A 19517-nucleotide genomic window follows, 5' to 3' on the forward strand; every position below is an offset into this window, starting at 1 on the left:
ATGGTGTCCATGGGTAGAGTGACCCATGCAGCGTGGTCATTAAGGGAGCGAGAGTGCAAGTAGGCCTGGGCACAAGCAAGATTGTTATGGCAGTAAGCAAGGGCGGTGTGGGCACGAGTGTGCCCGAAAGCAGTGTGGATGTGTCGGTCTAGGTCTTGGCTAAGCCATTCTTCCAGAAGTCTTTCACTTTCAGCACCGGAGTCAGTATCAATCAAGCGTTCGAGACGGGTTTTAGGTGATGCCACCACAGAAAGGAGGAATTTTGGGGACAGGCTATCCTTCCCACCGCGTTCAATTCCAGCCAAAAAAACTCCTCTGTCGGCGTATTTGGGTGAGCGCAAAGTCACGCCTAAGGTCCTCTCGAGCCGGGTCAGGGTCATCCTAGGGCTGCGTTGTCTCCACTCCCCACCCTCTGGATGTACGCCACTACACGAGCTGGAGAAGAGGCTACGCAGGTAGGCAGGGCCACGGGAGTGGTCGAAGATGTGACAGTCGTTGCTGCATGGAGCCACGCACAGGTATGCGTGGTAACCAACGTCTGGGTCGTTGTAGTAGGAATACCACTGGTTGGTGTCGGGCAACTGAAAAGAGCAGTCAATTCCTTCGTAGCATTGTATCACGGCGGTCTCGGGGAATGGGGCGACAGGGTCAGTGTGGTACGTGTGTCTGTAGCCGATTTGGGCAACCATAGGCTGGACAATGCATGGGAAAAGAGAGAGAGTGATGCATGCAAGTATGAGTGATAGGCCTGACATAGTCTCGTACGGCCAGGCAACCTTCCCTACTGGTCAGGTTCTTTTTCCGATTCTCCAGCAGGCTGAAACCAGGGGTCAATATCCAGGTCTGATTCCACAGCTTGTTCCTGAGTATCTAACCCCTGGTCCAGCACCACGATCGGGTCTACTGGTGGCGTGGAATGGACACAGTCCGACAAGGGGACTGGGTGTGTCTCCCGACCTGGTCTGTCTAGGTACACAACGTTGGCGTTTCGTTTAAGCAATTTGAAAGGATGGGTCCAGCGTGGGCTGGAATAGTGCGCTCTCCGGACCCTGACACGAATCCAGTCCCCTGCCTCCGGGAGCTTGGAGACTCGAGTTGGGTCGTGTTCACGGAGCTTGTCGATTCTCTCCGCTTGTTCCACCTGGACCTGTAATTGAAATCGAGTGAGCGTTTCAGTTAGTAAGTCAAGGAAAGCAGCGTGTGGCGTTAGATGCCACACAGTTTGGTTCTGTATGGTCTGTGCTCGAGCCGTGCCAGGCATGCGGCGGCCTGTCATTAACTCGTAAGGGGAGATATTGGTCCGAGCGTTCGGCTCGGCGCGCATCTCCATCAGGGCGACAGGCAGGGCTTTCACCCAGTTGATGCCTGTCTCTGCGCAAAACCGTCCTATTTTACATTTGATTAGACGGTTCGAAACCTCCACTTTCCCTTGAGCCGTCGGATGATAAACGGCACCGAAGTGGTGTTTTACTCCAAAGTGTTGGAACAGCTGTTCCAGGTGTTTGTTCCTGAAATGACCCCCATTGTCACTATGGATTAATGACGGAAGACCCCAACGTGGAACCAGAGAGTCCATGAACCACTTGACCACAACCTCGGCCGTCTCTGCCTTACAAGGAACGGCTTCCACCCAACCAGTAAAGTGATCAACAGCTACAAGAAGATATCGTTTGTCACCCACTCGGGTCAGCATGTCGGTGAAGTCGATGTAAATGCTGTGCCAGGGAAGATCTGGAACAGGAAAGTATCCCGTCACAGGATACTTAAGTGTGGGCCGGATGGCATAGCGACAACAGACAGGACATTCCTCCACGTACGTGTGTGTGATGTCGGCCATCCGCGGATGCCACCAGTGCTGCCTGATCAATACAAGCATCTTCTTGTGACCACAATGACCCTTGCCGTGAAAAAATTTAAATTCCTGTTCATGCATGGAATGGGGAAGAGCCGGACGTCCGTCGGGCCCTCGCCATATCTGATCTCGTTCCATCACGGCTCCCTTAGAGATCCATTCGTCCTTTTCCAGCTTTGTGGCATTAGCCTGTGCGGTCAGCACGTTTGCTTGGGGATCTTCTCCAGTCTCCTTCTTAGGTAGAGTGCATATAGTTATGTGCACAGGGTTGTCTGCAAAGGCCTTTTGGATGAGTTCCCGTACCTTGGGCCAGGATAGTCCGTCGAGTCCACACCCTATACGCGGCATTATAAGTCTCTCCACCCTATTCACCTTGCATTGAGTGCTCAGCTCATTTAGGCAGAGAGCCAGATGACGGTATAGGGGTTTGTCTCGGACCAGAGCCTTGGTGATCATGTAGTACAGTTGGGGTTCCTGATTCCGTTCCAGGCTTGCGACTTGTCCAGTTTGATCGGCCGATCTGGCCAGTTCCTCTCGTCCTCCATAACGGTCCGCAAATTGTTTGGCAATTCCGCCTCCCATCACGAAGTCCGAGCTCACACAGTGTGCCAGTGCAATCTTCTTGATATCCACTAGTGGCTCGTTGGTTCGGATTTCCTCCACCAGCTGCCACAGATTTGTAGTGGCATATTCAATGAATTTTGGAGACTGCGGGTCATCAGGGCTGATCTCCTCCAGGCAGTACTGTTGAGCAAAACATTGATAAGGCTCATCAAGCGAGTTGTCTTCAGGTTTTTTGTACCCAGCTTCATCCTTTGCCGCTTGGTCAGCAGCGTTGTTGCCTGTTGCTGTGAAACTTTGATCGTTTGTCAGTCTGTGTGCGGCCACCTTCACCACTGCAAGTTCTGATGGCAGCATGACGGCATGGATGAGCTCACGGAGAGCTGCAGCATGTCTGACCGGTTTGTTGACGGAGGTCATGAAATTGTTTCTTAACCACTGAGGGCCTCTTACGAGGATGGCATTGTGTCCATATGCCGAGTCGGTGTAGATAGTGACAGCTTGTCCTCGAGAGAGAGTGAGACTGCGAGTGAGGGCCACTATTTCAGCGAGTTGTGCTGAAGCAGGGGGTTGCAAGAGTGCAGTCTCAACCTTTTTTGTGGCGTTAGTGTCGATATTTGCTTCGACAATGGCGTATGATACGCGGTCTTTCCCATCAATAGGGCTTCGGTGGCTGTGACCGTCACAGAACAGATGTCTTCCTGTGTCAAGTGGTTGGTCCCTCAGGTCCGGTCTGAGCTTGGATTCCTCCATAACTTTCAGTGCACACTCGTGGGGGGTGCCGTCTCCCAGACCTGTGGCACAATTGACACTATCTGTGACAAACTCAATGTTGTAGTTCCTTAGGAGTGAGCCATATTTCTCACTTTTCTGGTTTCCGTGTAGGAAACGTTCGCTGTCCATGAAAGCCTTGGCACCGTGGCCAGAATTGATCTTTAATTTTGCGCCCAGGGTGATGTGTTGGCATTTTTCAACGGCTTTAGCGGTGGCTATGAGCCATCTGTTGCAGGTCTCCAGACCTCGTTCGGTTGGGTCTAGATGGCAGGAGAAGTAATGCAAGATGTTTCGTCCTCCTCCATCCCTCCTTTTCTGATAGAGTGCCGCGGCGACGAAGCCATCTCTTTCAGAAACATCGAGACAAATCGGGAGTCCCGGTTCTTTGATGGCCAACTGACATTGGTTGGCAAGAGCTTGTTTGAGTTCTGAGAATGAGACGTCTAGAGACGTTGTCCACTCTATCAGTTTCGTGGGCGTGTCTTTGTTGTACAGAGCATTAAGGTCAACTGTAAGCTCCGCAAAATTAGGGATGAAGTGACGGTTATAGTTTGCAAGGCCCAGGAAGCGTTTCATGTCCCTTTGAGTCCGTGGACGTGGCCATTGGGAGATGGTGAGAGTCTGTGACGCATTTGGATGTATAGAGCTTTGGGACAGGACCCTGCTCATGAATATGACCTTTGTGCGGCAGACCTGGATTTTGTTCTTCTTGACCTTGAAGCCAGCGTTGGCCAGGCACAGTAACAGCGTCTCAGTCTGTTCTAAGCACTCTGCGGCACTTGTGGCGGCCAGCAAAATGTCGTCTGCGTAGGAAACCACGACCACAGATTCGGGCATGTTCAAGGGAGACAGGATCTGACGCAGTGCGGTGTTGAAATGCCCTGGGCTATCGTGATAACCCTGTGGGACCTTCCGGTAAGTAAGACGTCGTCCTTGGAATGAAAATGAGAAGCAGCGTTGCATTGAGGGTGCCAGATCGAGGCTGAAGAAAGCATTCGTGATATCGGCGACACTAAAATGGGAATGATGGCATGTCAATGCGCTGAGTACAACCATTGGGTTCGGGACTGGGAATGCCTCTGTTACCATGACCTTATTGATATTGACCAGGTCGTGGACCATACGATAGCTCTGTGGCTCTCCTGCTACACGTGCCTTGGGCACGGGAAACAGAGGGGTGTTCCATCTGCCTGCAGGATCGGACAGTTCCGCCGGTGTAAGGTAACGTAGTACTCCAGCTTGAAGCAGGCCTGCCACAGTGTCAGTGATGCCTTTCTCAGATTCAGGAGAAATGCGATATTGCGGGGTGTAAACGGGGACAGTGAGTCCACGGCGTTGCAGTTCCGCAGGTGTGTGCAGTCTCGGGGTCACGGTGTAAGAGATGCTGCCCACGTCGTAAGGGTCAGTAGTCCACAGAGAGGGAGGCAAACGGGAGAACATCATGTCAGTGTCTGGGTGATTGGAGTAATCACGGCCATGGTCACGAGAGATGACCAGGCGTTGGTTTGTGGCAGAATCATGTGCCTCGTTTGTGATGTACCATGTGCCCTTTTCATCGCCTTGGAACAGACCAGCGAGGTCTGTGGGGTGATAAGACTGGTTTTGTAGGCGTTTGACCATATTCCCAAGGGCCCGTGGCTCGTGGTTGATGGCCACGGCTAAAGAGACATGTGGAGCCACGTTCTGGGAATCAAAATACCACCAGTTCTCCTGCCCAGGATCCAAGGTGACTTCAGCAGCCACTCCTTCAGGTCCTATGAAAATGCGTTTGGATACCACCGTCTCTGGTGTATGCTCCATGTCCCACTCTTCCCAGTTGCTCTCCAGGATGGGGTCGAACGTCAAGTCATAGTGGAGAGTGCAGTGAAAAGGATCGATGGGGGGCAAACATGCAACCAAAGGTTTGATCCAATCGGCCCACTGTTGGTAGACTGAGACCAGAGTGGAGTTTTCACCCAGCAACATCCAGTATATCACAGCTTTAGTGCACGTGGGCTGGATGACCAATGGTTTGTCTCGGTCCAGTTCGGAGCTGGGGAGAACGATTTGGGGGGCCATAAGGATGATTGGGCATTGGTCAAGAATGCGAGACGCCAGCTCGCGTGAATCGGGAAAATGGAGCTCTAGGTGTGATGGTAGAGCGATGATGGTAATACCAAGTACACACATCAGATCACGACCACAGAGATTAACCTTACAGGTAGGTGCGTGTACAAAAGGGTGTTGAACGGATTGACCTCTCACTGTCACGTCGAGAGGCGTAGTGACAGACTGTGCTTGGGTCGTCCCAGAGAAACCTGTGGTGTAAACAACATTGGTGGACATTGGGGTCAAGGGTGGCAGGTTGTTAAGACTGGACAGTGATGCCCCAGAGTCAACCATGAGCTTAAGAGATGTGCCAGAAATGTTGAATGTGACAGTCGGAGGTTCATTGGGCAGAAAGTGGATCGGCCCATCACTCACAGTTTCTCTTGGGCACCCCTAGTCGAAATGAACGTGTGGAGCCATGCGTCGGTCATCCACAGGGTACTGCTCTCCTCGTGGCGCCAGGTGTGGATTAGGCGCTCCACGAGGTGCCAATGCAGTTTCATCCATTCGTGCTTTCTTGTGTACGAAGGCTTCGCGCCCTCTTTTTATATTGTCTGCGTTGGAGCCAAAAGTGCAGGAGCTGAACACGTGCCCGAGTTGTCCACAGTTCCAACACTTAGCGGTGCTGAGCCATTGCCCTGACAGGGTACGTCCGTCTCCTCCTGAGGCTTGACCTCTGCCTCTGGGGCCACCTCGGGGAGAACGTGTGTTGGGTCTTTTCCTGTCTTGCCCTGCTTGGTGATTCCCATCTTGGTAGTACATGCCCTCCATTGTGAGGCCCTTTTCAGGTGCCATGACAGGTACTCCGGGCAATTCGGCTTTTGCGGTCAGCTTGGTCTCAGTGTGCATCATTGCTTTCACCTTATCTTTTTCCTTCTTCTGTCCTTTCTGAGCTTCTGCCAGTTGGAGCTGCAAGAGTTTGACCTGCATGCAACTGATGTCATCGGCTCGAGCTCCCTCCGCCTTCTCATGGCTTTTGTGGAAATGGGCTAGGACCGCAGTCCATTCCAAATCAGTTTTGGTGGTCAGTCCGGGCACATCATTCAATTTGGCCTGGAGTTTCTCGGGGAGAGCACTCAAGCATGCATCTCTGTAGACTTGAACGTTTGTTTCGTTGGCGTCAAAGTGGGAGCACATGGTGGTGTGATAGTGACGTTGTGCACGGTCAAGGAAGGCAGGGATAGACTCCCCGGGCAGGAGCAGGAGAGAACGCAATGCTGAGATGTTTGCGACCGTGGGGAACTCGGTGCGAAGAGCAGCCCAGTAACGCAAGGTATACTGGGCCAGGGGGGCAGTCCCTGGAACAGTAGTCAGGGCATGTGTGTTTTCAAAAGCCTGGAGCCAGGTAGTATTCTTCAAGCGGCACAGAATGGTTCTTAAGTCTTGCACGCCAAGGGTGACGTGAGAGGTGGCAGTGAGCAGGTCTGCTATCCAGGCATTAGCTCCAGCCGTGATTGGGGGAAGTGACCCCATGATGCTGGTGATGTCTACCAGAGAGAAAGGCACGTAGCCCCCCATGGCTCCGTTGGGTTGGACCTGAACAGGACACATATATGTGCTCAAGTGATCTGCGGAAGTGTCGGCGTGTTCAGGTACCATGACCTGAGGGTACATTGGCGGTTCACCGGTGGGTAGGGGCTTCAGCTGCAAGGGTGCAAATTGGATTGGAGCTGGTCTGTTTGCCTGTACGTTCTTACGTGCTCGTTCAAATATTTCGTCTTTCTCATGGAGCTTTTCCATTTCCTTCAGGATGTCTCTGAGGCCTTCGCTGACCTGGTCACGGTCATGAGAAATGCCAAGCAGTGCGCTCCAGACAGCGCCAGACCCGGCAGGGTCAACTGTGCTTGTTTGGTACGCTTTCTCCGCTGCCTGCAGAAGGCTCTTGTCCTCCCTCACAAGTTTGGCAAACTGGTCTGCCAGCTCCTTCCGTCCTGCTGCATAGATGTCTCTGCCCCCTGCGGTCAAGCGAGCCTCGGTGGCAAATTGAAGTTTGCCAAAAGTTTGCATTAACGAGACATTATTTTTGCCACGAATAAATGACAAGACTTCAAGGCAGCGGCTTGCTGTACCTGGGGTCAGGTTGTCTGCCCCTGCAGAGGACCCTGAGGTCCCTTGGGTCTTGTCTATTAATGGGGTGGACGTGTGCTGTGAGGGACTGGTCAGCTGCAGGTCAGGCAAAAGAGAGCACTCCGTTATATCGGACAGCATATGGGAAGCTCCAGGGCTGATCCTGAGGTCAGCACGCTTTTGATATGGGGACTCAGCGATCAAATGGGGCATTGGACGCAACGGGGAAAGCAAAGGCTGTTGTGCCAAAGGAGAGAAGCCAATGAGCGTGTCTATGGTTGCTTGGCGTGAGCGCTGGCAAGAGGCTGCAGGTGCAGGCTCCTGCAGGAGATCCACCATGTGCGAATGCTGTCTGTGTGTGAGTGGGTTTACGAGCTCCCCTGCCAGTGCACTGGCTGCTGCCGCTTTTCTCTGTTGATGCTCCAGGTTTTGTTGAGCTACTTGCACAGAGGCAAGTTTGGTTTCAAATACAGGAGCGGAGAGCAGGACACTGCCATCACGAAAAACAGCTGATTTGCCCTGGATGACGAGGTCATCCAGTGTCCCATGTGACACTGTGGCATGCACAGGTGCCATAAGTGCGGGAGCTGGGGCATAGGGTGGTGGAGCGTTTTCCTTGCTGAACGGGTTTGTTGATTTGAACATAACCGGTGGACCCTCATCATACTCTCTGGTGTCTGGGTAGAGTTCAGGCGTGTCAGGCTCCTCTGGGTCTGTGAACGCAGACCTAAGATCTTGCAACACTGGATACATGCTGGCTAGGTCTGAGGATATGATTGGCTCACAGGCCACCTGTTTTCGTGGTTTGTCGGACGGTGCTGAGAGCAACAGGCTTTGGAAGAGCCTAGAGGCTATACGGTGTCTCTTCTCAGCTTTGGCCAGAGGAGCTGAAGACTTAAACATGCTGGATTTGACGGCTTTGGCCTGTGTTAGGAGGCCGTCTTCATAAACCTGCAAGTTGGCTATCTGCTTGACGGTCAGGGGCCAATGTTCGCCTTTGGAGCCCTGGATAGGGGTCAAGTACAGCTGTCCTTGCTCCTCCCATGAAGCTCTGAGTTCACTGACTCGGGACAAGATGCACTTCACAACGTCGGGCTTGTCTGTGTTATTCAAATTATCAGTGAAAAGTGCGATTTGGCGGGCCAGGGTGCCAACGGGAGCCATGATCGCTCTTTCTGGTTGCAAGAAACGAGTCAAGAAGGAAGACTCTTAAGAACAGGTCAAGAGTTGAGATCTCCAAAAGTTTCAAGGATTGAATTAGTTCTTCACAGTTGATTCCAGTGGACTGTTTTAGCGGGGAGTCAGTAGCTGGAAAAGCTAGGCTAATGTTTTTTATTTAACCAAATTGAATTTATGTGAGGTGTGGTGGGAAGGCTGTACCTGTAAAAAAGGTGTAAAAGAGTGTAGGAAGGCAAGGGTTATGGTCTGGTGTCTACGGTCTATAAGTGTTTTTAACAGTTGTTCACTGATGAGTTCAAATATAGTAAAAAAATCCCACCCACAATGCCTAGGTTAAAATAGTCCGTTTCAGATATCTCAGTGCGGCGGACACTTTCCCTCACAAGGAGAGTGATGTCCAAAACTTAATAAAATATACCTCCCCAATCAGTTAAGTGGAATGATGTGTGTAAAATCTCAACGGGTGTCCAAACTATCAGACTACTGTGAGTACACGATAAGTGGAGAGAGTTACTAAGATGATGTGTAATGTGCCTCAACCACTCATTCAAATCCTACAATTTCTAAAACCCACACACACTCTCTTGCCCGACCTTGCGACTGGCTGTGAACAGCGCGTCGTCCCAGGGACCCCAACCAGCACCACGCCAGGAACTAAGGCTTGGGATGGCTCTGCTCAACTTGTAGGAGAGACTGGTAGTCGCCTGGGCACGGGGGAGAGATGAATGTGGTATTACAACACAAATATTGTTTTTTTGTGATCAAATAAATTTCCCAATTTTTTATAATCCAACTAAGTGTCCCCGATCCAGTGTAAATTGGACATGGATCATTAAGAGTATCTATACTGTTTACAGAATACTAGTAGCGTGCTACAACGCTCCCCTTGCATCAATATATTATATACATACAATACATAACATAATTATACATATTATAATTTAATATAATATAATATATTACATATATATATGACACAATATATATCAATGCTATAAAATGTGTATGTTGTTGGAGAATAATCATAGCGTGTTACAATCGCTCATACTGCATCGAGCATATACCATATGCATACAATACATAACACAATTATACATATTATAATTAAATATGATATAATATATTACACATATATATGACACAGTATATTTCAATGCTATAAAATATATATATATATACCATTAGAGGATAATCAGAGCGTGTTACGACGCTTTCATGGCATATATATCATTAAAGAATATTCAGAGCGCGTTACGACGCTCGCATGGCATATATATCATTAAAGAATATTCAGAGCGCGTTACGACGCTCGCATGACATATATATCATTAAAGAATATTCAGAGCGCGTTACGACGCTCGCACTGCATCAAGTATATATCATGTACACACAATACATAACACAATTATACATATTATAATTAAATATGATATAATATGTTACATATATATATGACACAATATATTTCAATGCTATAAAACCATGTACAAGTTCAGCCCTGTTCAAACCTGAACGTCTGAGATGAACACAAGCAGAGAATGCAACACGGCAACCTCTGCGAACAGATATGGCATAAAACACAAAGTTATCAGGTCCCGGTCAGGGAGCCAATGCCACACAAACACCCAAGCCTGGAGTATACCGGATGACTTGGACTCCGTGCCCGGTTCGGACGCTTTCGTCGGGCCACACGAGAAAAACACAAGCCTGCAGTATACCGGATGGCTATAACTCCGTGCCCGGTTTGTCAATTTCGACGGGCCACTCGATAAGAACCACGGTATTTCCCAAGAGTCACACGTCCACAGTCCGTGCCTCTTGTAGAGGGCAAAATACACAGTGGGATAGCTGGCATATATTGGTTCAACTAGTGACAATAGTCAGAAGGTTTACAGAGTGGTTTTCAGTGCGAAAAGAATTGAGCGAAAAAATTCTCGCCAATCTGCCTCACTAAAATACTTAAATTTGGAAAATACAGTTTTGGTCTAGCACAATACGTGTGAAATACTTTGAATGGTACAATCGCTATTCTAAAAGCATGGAAATTTGCTCACCGTGTTTGTAGGGTACCCTTGATTGTACCAGCAAGGATTTCAAAAGTACCACGCAGCGGTCCGGAACGGACAGGATATTGTCGCTAACCTCTGGACAGGACACCGCGTCGAGGTCACCAGCTGATGCGCCAGGCACTCCACTCCAAGAGGGGAGTGTCTTTGTTCAATATGTCCTATTGCCCAGAGGGTACATACACGACATTAAACTAGGATCACATCAGCTCAAAACCAGCATATTTATTAATTTCAATACAGCAATACACAGGAACAACACTGTGAAATATGTGAACCAATAATGCAAGACAAGTGAAATCAAATACTCAACGTATCAGATGATTGTTTCGTAAAGGCTCAAGAGCGTTTAGTCCACACAGGGAAAGGAAGGAGAGGCGCCTCGGATGCACGAACAACAGAGTCAGTAGTAAAACCAAAGTCTGCAGGATCGCGGAGAATTCTGCCTAAAACAGGATATGCAATGTTACTATATACTAAGGAAACCAGTGAGGGTCTCTCCCCAATAAGAGAGTTTGGATTGGGTAACTTTGACATACACGTCAAAGTTATGGGGCGTTCAAAAGTGGTTGCCATGGTATTCTCAAGTTTCCCCAACTGCTAGAGGAAACAGGTGTAGATAAGATCGCTTGAGGTCAACGGGGGTATATCGACAGTTCTATATTGTTATGGGTTTCTACTGTTCGCCGCCTTGACAGGATATACAGTCAGGTGTAAAACTTTTAGACAGTTTCTGATCAAAGTTTCAGGCAGTCAGATATTTAAAATCAACCTACAGCTTGCATCCTGTTTTTACACAATTTTAAGCATGTTTTTGTCACGTAGGCACTTTATGTCAATGTTTTTAAGTTATGCAGGTGCAAATGGAAATTTCCATTTGTCATGACATTAGAATATGCAGGGGCCCAAAAAATATAAAGTGTTATTCAACTTTTGAAATGGATGCTGATAAAATAGGTACCATATTTTCCCATCAGACGCTCTGCTCCGCTTCGCTCTGAGATGCTCCGCTCTGAGACGCTCTGCTCCACTCCGCTCTGAGACGCTCCGCTCTGAGACGCTCTGCTCTGAGACGCTCTCCTCCGCTCCGCTCTGAGATGCTCCGAGAGCGGAGCGGAGCGGAGAGCTGCTCCGCTCTGAGACGCTCTGCTCCGCTCTGAGACGCTCTGCTCCGCTCCGCTCTGAGATGCTCCGCTCCGCTCTGAGACGCTCTGCTCCGCTCCGCTCTGAGACGTTCTGCTCCGCTCCGCTCTGAGATGCTCCACTCCTTTCTGAGACGCTCTGCTCCGCTCCGCTCTGAGATGCTCCGCTCTGCTCTGAGACGCTCTGCTCCGCTCTGCTCTGAGACGCTCTGCTCCGCTCCGCTCTGAGACGCTCCGCTCTGCTCTGAGACGCTCCGCTCTGAGACGCTCTGCTCCGCTCCGCTCTGAGATGCTCTGCTCCGCTCTGAGACGCTCTGCTCCGCTCCACTCTGAGACGCTCTGCTCCGCTCCGCTCTGAGACGCTCTGCTCCGCTCTGAGACGCTCTGCTCCGCTCTGCTCTGAGACGCTCTGCTCCGCTCCGCTCTGAGATGCTCCGCTCTGAGACGCTCCGCTCTGAGACGCTCTGCTCCGCTCCGCTCTGAGACGCTCTGCTCCGCTCTGAGACGCTCCGCTCTGAGACGCTCTGCTCCGCTCCGCTCCGCTCCGCTCCGCTCTGAGATGCTCCGCTCTGCTTTGAGACGCTCCGCTCTGAGACGCTCTGCTCCGCTCTGAGATGCTCCGCTCTGAGACGCTCTGCTCCGCTTCGCTCTGAGATGCTCCGCTCTGAGACGCTCTGCTCCACTCCGCTCTGAGACGCTCCGCTCTGAGACGCTCTGCTCTGAGACGCTCTGCTCCGCTCCGCTCTGCTCCGCTCTGCTCTGAGACGCTCTGCTCCGCTCCGCTCTGAGATGCTCCGCTCTGAGACGCTCTGCTCCGCTCCGCTCTGAGACGCTCTAATCCGCTCCGCTCTGAGACGCTCTGCTCCGCTCCGCTCTGAGATGCTCCGCTCTGAGACGCTCTGCTCCGCTCCGCTCTGAGACGCTCCGCTCTGAGACGCTCTGCTCCGCTCCGCTCTGAGACGCTCCGCTCTGAGACGCTCCGCTCTGCTCTGAGACGCTCTGCTCCGCTCCGCTCTGAGACGCTCTGCTCCATTCCGCTCTGAGACGCTCCGCTCTGAGACGCTCTGCTCCGCTCTGCTCCGCTCTGCTCTGAGACGCTCTGATCCGCTCCGCTCTGAGACGCTCTGCTCCGCTCTGCTCCGCTCTGAGATGCTCCACTCCGCTCTGAGACGCTCTGCTCCGTTCCGCTCTGCTCCGCTCCGCTCTGAGCTGCTCCGCTCTGCTCTGAGAAGCTCTGCTCCGTTCCGCTCTGAGCAGAGCGTCTCAGAGCGGAGCGGAGCAGAGTGTGTCCGCTCTGAGACGCTCTGCTCTGAGATGCTCCGCTCTGCTCTGAGACGCTCTGCTCCGCTCCGCTCTGAGATGCTCCGCTCTGAGACGCTCTGCTCCACTCCGCTCTGAGATGCTCTGCTCCGCTCCGCTCTGAGACGCTCCGCTCTGAGACGCTCTGAGACGTTCCGCTCTGAGATGCTCCGCTCTGCTCTGAGACGCTCTGCTCCACTCCGCTCTGAGACGCTCTGCTCCGCTCCGCTCTGAGATGCTCCGCTCTGAGACGCTCTGCTCCACTCCGCTCTGAGACGCTCTGCTCCGCTCCGCTCTGAGACGCTCCGCTCTGAGACGCTCTGCTCCGCTCCGCTCTGAGATGCTCCGCTCTGCTCTGAGACGCTCTGCTCCGCTCCGCTCTGAGACGCTCTGCTCCGCTCCGCTCTGCTCCGCTCCGCTCTGAGACGCTCTGCTCCGCTCCGCTCTGAGACGCTCTGCTCCGAGACGCTCTGCTCCGCTCCGCTCTGAGATGCTCCGCTCTGAGACGCTCTGCTCCACTCCGCTCTGAGACGCTCCGCTCTGAGATGCTCCGCTCCGCTCTGAGACGCTCTGCTCTGAGATGCTCTGCTCCGCTCTGAGATGCTCCGCTCTGAGACGCTCTGCTCCACTCCGCTCTGAGACGCTCCGCTCTGAGATGCTCCGCTCCGCTCTGATACGCTCCGCTCTGAGACGCTCCGCTCTGAGACGCTCTGCTCCGCTCTGACATGCTCCGCTCCGCTCTGAGACGCTCCGCTCTGAGATGCTCCGCTCTGCTCTGAGACGCTCCGCTCTGAGACGCTCTGCTCTGAGACGCTCTGCTCCGCTCCGCTCTGAGATGCTCCGCTCTGAGACGCTCTGCTCCGCTCCGCTCTGAGACGCTCCGCTCTGAGACGCTCTGCTCCGCTCCGCTCTGAGATGCTCCGCTCTGCTCTGAGACGCTCTGCTCCGCTCCGCTCTGAGACGCTCTGCTCCGCTCCGCTCTGCTCCGCTCCGCTCTGAGACGCTCTGCTCCGCTCCGCTCTGAGACGCTCTGCTCCGAGATGCTCTGCTCCGCTCCGCTCTGAGATGCTCCGCTCTGAGACGCTCTGCTCCACTCCGCTCTGAGACGCTCCGCTCTGAGATGCTCCGCTCCGCTCTGAGACGCTCTGCTCTGAGATGCTCTGCTCCGCTCCGCTCTGAGATGCTCCGCTCTGAGACGCTCTGCTCCACTCCGCTCTGAGACGCTCCGCTCTGAGATGCTCCGCTCCGCTCTGATACGCTCCGCTCTGAGACGCTCCGCTCTGAGACGCTCTGCTCCGCTCTGACATGCTCCGCTCCGCTCTGAGACGCTCCGCTCTGAGATGCTCCGCTCTGCTCTGAGACGCTCCGCTCTGAGACGCTCTGCTCTGAGACGCTCTGCTCCGCTCCGCTCTGAGATGCTCCGCTCTGAGACGCTCTGCTCCACTCCGCTCTGCTCCGCTCCGCTCTGAGACGCTCCGCTCTGAGACGCTCTGCTCTGAGACGCTCTGCTCCGCTCCGCTCTGAGATGCTCCGCTCTGAGACGCTCTGCTCCACTCCGCTCTGCTCCGCTCCGCTCTGAGACGCTCCGCTCTGAGACGCTCTGCTCCGCTCCGCTCTGAGATGCTCCGCTCTGCTCTGAGACGCTCTGCTCTGCTCTGAGACGCTCTGAGACGCTCCGCTCTGAGACGCTCTGAGATGCTCCGCTCTGCTCTGAGACGCTCTGCTCCGCTCCGCTCTGAGACGCTCTGCTCCGCTCTGCTCTGAGACGCTCTGCTCCGCTCCGCTCTGAGATGCTCCGCTCTGCTCTGAGACGCTCTGCTCCGCTCTGAGACGCTCCGCTCTGCTCCGCTCCGCTCTGAGACGCTCTGCTCCATTCCGCTCTGAGACGCTCCGCTCTGAGACGCTCTGAGACGCTCTGCTCTGAGACGCTCTGCTCTGAGACGCTCTGCTCCGCTCTGAGATGCTCCGCTCCGCTCTGAGACGCTCTGCTCCGCTCCGCTCCGCTCTGAGCTGCTCTGCTCTGAGACGCTCTGCTCCGCTCTGAGACGCTCCGCTCCGCTCTGAGATGCTCCGCTCTGCTCTGAGACGCTCTGCTCCACTCCGCTCTGAGACGCTCCGCTCTGAGACGCTCCGCTCTGAGACGCTCTGCTCCGCTCCGCTCTGAGATGCTCTGCTCCGCTCTGAGACGCTCTGCTCCGCTCCACTCTGAGACGCTCTGCTCCGCTCCGCTCTGAGACGCTCTGCTCCGCTCTGAGACGCTCTGCTCCGCTCTGCTCTGAGACGCTCTGCTCCGCTCCGCTCTGAGATGCTCCGCTCTGAGACGCTCCGCTCTGAGACGCTCTGCTCCGCTCCGCTCTGAGACGCTCTGCTCCGCTCTGAGACGCTCCGCTCTGAGACGCTCTGCTCCGCTCCGCTCCGCTCTGAGATGCTCCGCTCTGCTTTGTGACGCTCCGCTCTGAGACGCTCTGCTCCGCTCTGAGATGCTCCGCTCCGCTCTGAGACGCTCTGCTCCGCTTCGCTCTGAGATGCTCCGCTCTGAGACGCTCTGCTCCACTCCGCTCTGAGACGCTCCGCTCTGAGACGCTCTGCTCTGAGACGCTCTGCTCCGCTCCGCTCTGAGATGCTCCGCTCTGAGACGCTCTGCTCCGCTCCGCTCTGAGACGCTCTGCTCCGCTGCGCTCTGAGACGCTCTGCTCCGCTCCGCTCTGAGATGCTCCGCTCTGAGACGCTCTGCTCCGCTCCGCTCTGAGACGCTCTGCTCCGCTCCGCTCTGAGATGCTCCGCTCTGAGACGCTCTGCTCCGCTCCGCTCTGAGACGCTCCGCTCTGAGACGCTCTGCTCCGCTCCGCTCTGAGACGCTCCGCTCTGAGACGCTCCGCTCTGCTCTGAGACGCTCTGCTCCGCTCCGCTCTGAGACGCTCTGCTCCATTCCGCTCTGAGACGCTCCGCTCTGAGACGCTCTGCTCCGCTCTGCTCCGCTCTGCTCTGAGACGCTCTGATCCGCTCCGCTCTGAGACGCTCTGCTCCGCTCTGAGATGCTCCGCTCCGCTCTGAGACGCTCTGCTCCGCTCCGCTCTGCTCCGCTCCGCTCTGCTCCGCTCCGCTCTGAGCTGCTCCGCTCTGCTCTGAGAAGCTCTGCTCCGTTCCGCTCTGAGCAGAGCGTCTCAGAGCGGAGCGGAGCAGAGTGTGTCCGCTCTGAGACGCTCTGCTCTGAGATGCTCCGCTCTGCTCTGAGACGCTCTGCTCCACTCCGCTCTGAGATGCTCCGCTCTGAGACGCTCTGCTCCACTCCGCTCTGAGACGCTCTGCTCCACTCCGCTCTGAGACGCTCCGCTCTGAGACGCTCCGCTCTGAGACGCTCTGCTCCGCTCCGCTCTGACATGCTCCGCTCCGCTCTGAGACGCTCTGCTCCGCTCTGCTCTGAGACGCTCTGCTCCGCTCCGCTCTGAGATGCTCCGCTCTGCTCTGAGACGCTCCGCTCTGAGATGCTCCGCTCTGAGACGCTCCGCTCTGAGACGCTCTGCTCCGCTCCGCTCTGAGATGCTCCGCTCCGCTCTGAGACGCTCTGCTCTGAGACGCTCTGCTCCGCTCCGCTCTGAGATGCTCCGCTCCGCTCTGAGACGCTCTGCTCCGCTCTGCTCCGCTCCGCTCTGAGATGCTCCGCTCTGCTCTGAGACGCTCCGCTCTGAGACGCTCTGCTCCGCTCCGCTCTGAGATGCTCCGCTCTGAGACGCTCTGCTCCGCTCCGCTCTGAGATGCTCCGCTCTGCTCTGAGACGCTCTGCTCCGCTCCGCTCTGAGATGCTCCGCTCTGCTCTGAGACGCTCTGCTCCGCTCCGCTCTGAGACGCTCTGCTCCGCTCTGCTCTGAGACGCTCTGCTCCGCTCCGCTCTGAGACGCTCTGCTCCGCTCCGCTCTGAGATGCTCCGCTCTGCTCTGAGATGCTCTGCTCCGCTCCGCTCTGAGATGCTCCGCTCTGAGACGCTCTGCTCCACTCCTTTCTAAGACGCTCTGCTCCGCTCCGCTCTGAGATGCTCCGCTCTGCTCTGAGACGCTCTGCTCCGCTCTGCTCTGAGACGCTCTGCTCCGCTCCGCTCTGAGATGCTCCGCTCTGCTCTGAGACGCTCCGCTCTGAGACGCTCTGCTCCGCTCCGCTCCGCTCCGCTCTGAGATGCTCTGAGACGCTCTGAGACGCTCTGCTCCGCTCCGCTCTGAGACGCTCTGCTCCGCTCCGCTCTGAGACGCTCTGCTCCGCTCTGAGACGCTCTGCTCCGCTCCGCTCTGAGACGCTCTGCTCCGCTCTGCTCTGAGACGCTCTGCTCCGCTCCGCTCTGAGATGCTCCGCTCTGAGACGCTCCGCTCTGAGACGCTCTGCGCCGCTCCGCTCTGAGACGCTCTGCTCCGCTCCGCTCTGAGACGCTCCGCTCTGAGACGCTCTGCTCCGCTCCGCTCCGCTCTGAGATGCTCCGCTCTGCTTTGAGACGCTCCGCTCTGAGACGCTCTGCTCCGCTCCGCTCTGAGTCGCTATGCTCCGCTCTGAGATGCTCCGCTCCGCTCTGAGACGCTCTGCTCCGCTTCGCTCTGAGATGCTCCGCTCTGAGACGCTCTGCTCCACTCCGCTCTGAGACGCTCCGCTCTGAGACGCTCTGCTCTGAGACGCTCTCCTCCGCTCCGCTCTGAGATGCTCCGAGAGCGGAGCGGAGCGGAGAGCTGCTCCGCTCTGAGACGCTCTGCTCCGCTCTGAGACGCTCTGCTCCGCTCCGCTCTGAGATGCTCCGCTCCGCTCTGAGACGCTCTGCTCCGCTCCGCTCTGAGACGTTCTGCTCCGCTCCGCTCTGAGATGCTCCACTCCTTTCTGAGACGCTCTGCTCCGCTCCGCTCTGAGATGCTCCGCTCTGCTCTGAGACGCTCTGCTCCGCTCTGCTCTGAGACGCTCTGCTCCGCTCCGCTCTGAGATGCTCCGCTCTGCTCTGAGACGCTCCGCTCTGAGACGCTCTGCTCCGCTCCGCTCTGAGATGCTCTGCTCCGCTCTGAGACGCTCTGCTCCGCTCCACTCTGAGACGCTCTGCTCCGCTCCGCTCTGAGACGCTCTGCTCCGCTCTGAGACGCTCTGCTCCGCTCTGCTCTGAGACGCTCTGCTCCGCTCCGCTCTGAGATGCTCCGCTCTGAGACGCTCCGCTCTGAGACGCTCTGCTCCGCTCCGCTCTGAGACGCTCTGCTCCGCTCTGAGACGCTCCGCTCTGAGACGCTCTGCTCCGCTCTGCTCCGCTCCGCTCCGCTCCGCTCCGCTCTGAGATGCTCCGCTCTGCTTTGAGACGCTCCGCTCTGAGACGCTCTGCTCCGCTCTGAGATGCTCCGCTCTGAGACGCTCTGCTCCGCTTCGCTCTGAGATGCTCCGCTCTGAGACGCTCTGCTCCACTCCGCTCTGAGACGCTCCGCTCTGAGACGCTCTGCTCTGAGACGCTCTGCTCCGCTCCGCTCTGAGACGCTCTGCTCTGAGACGCTCTGCTCCGCTCCGCTCTGAGATGCTCCGCTCTGAGACGCTCTGCTCCGCTCCGCTCTGAGACGCTCTAATCCGCTCCGCTCTGAGACGCTCTGCTCCGCTCCGCTCTGAGATGCTCCGCTCTGAGACGCTCTGCTCCGCTCCGCTCTGAGACGCTCCGCTCTGAGACGCTCTGCTCCGCTCCGCTCTGAGACGCTCCGCTCTGAGACGCTCCGCTCTGCTCTGAGACGCTCTGCTCCGCTCCGCTCTGAGACGCTCTGCTCCATTCCGCTCTGAGACGCTCCGCTCTGAGACGCTCTGCTCCGCTCTGCTCCGCTCTGCTCCGCTCTGCTCTGAGACGCTCTGATCCGCTCCGCTCTGAGACGCTCTGCTCCGCTCTGCTCCGCTCTGAGATGCTCCGCTCCGCTCTGAGACGCTCTGCTCCGTTCCGCTCTGCTCCACTCCGCTCTGAGCTGCTCCGCTCTGCTCTGAGAAGCTCTGCTCCGTTCCGCTCTGAGCAGAGCGTCTCAGAGCGGAGCGGAGCAGAGTGTGTCCGCTCTGAGACGCCCTGCTCTGAGATGCTCCGCTCTGCTCTGAGACGCTCTGCTCCGCTCCGCTCTGAGATGCTCCGCTCTGAGACGCTCTGCTCCACTCCGCTCTGAGACGCTCTGCTCCACTCCGCTCTGAGTGCTCCGCTCTGAGATGCTCCGCTCTGAGACGCTCTGCTCCGCTCCGCTCTGACATGCTCCGCTCCGCTCTGAGACGCTCTGCTCCGCTCTGCTCTGAGACGCTCTGCTCCGCTCCGCTCTGAGATGCTCCGCTCTGCTCTGAGACGCTCCGCTCTGAGACGCTCTGCTCCGCTCCGCTCCGCTCCGCTCTGAGATGCTCCGCTCTGAGACGCTCCGCTCTGAGACGCTCTGCTCCGCTCCGCTCTGAGATGCTCCGCTCCGCTCTGAGACGCTCTGCTCCGCTCCGCTCTGAGATGCTCCGCTCTGCTCTGAGACGCTC

The sequence above is a fragment of the Gymnoscopelus microlampas genome (assembly GCF_963454915.1).
Source record: "Gymnoscopelus microlampas genome assembly, chromosome: 23".
Taxonomy (NCBI): domain Eukaryota; kingdom Metazoa; phylum Chordata; class Actinopteri; order Myctophiformes; family Myctophidae; genus Gymnoscopelus; species Gymnoscopelus microlampas.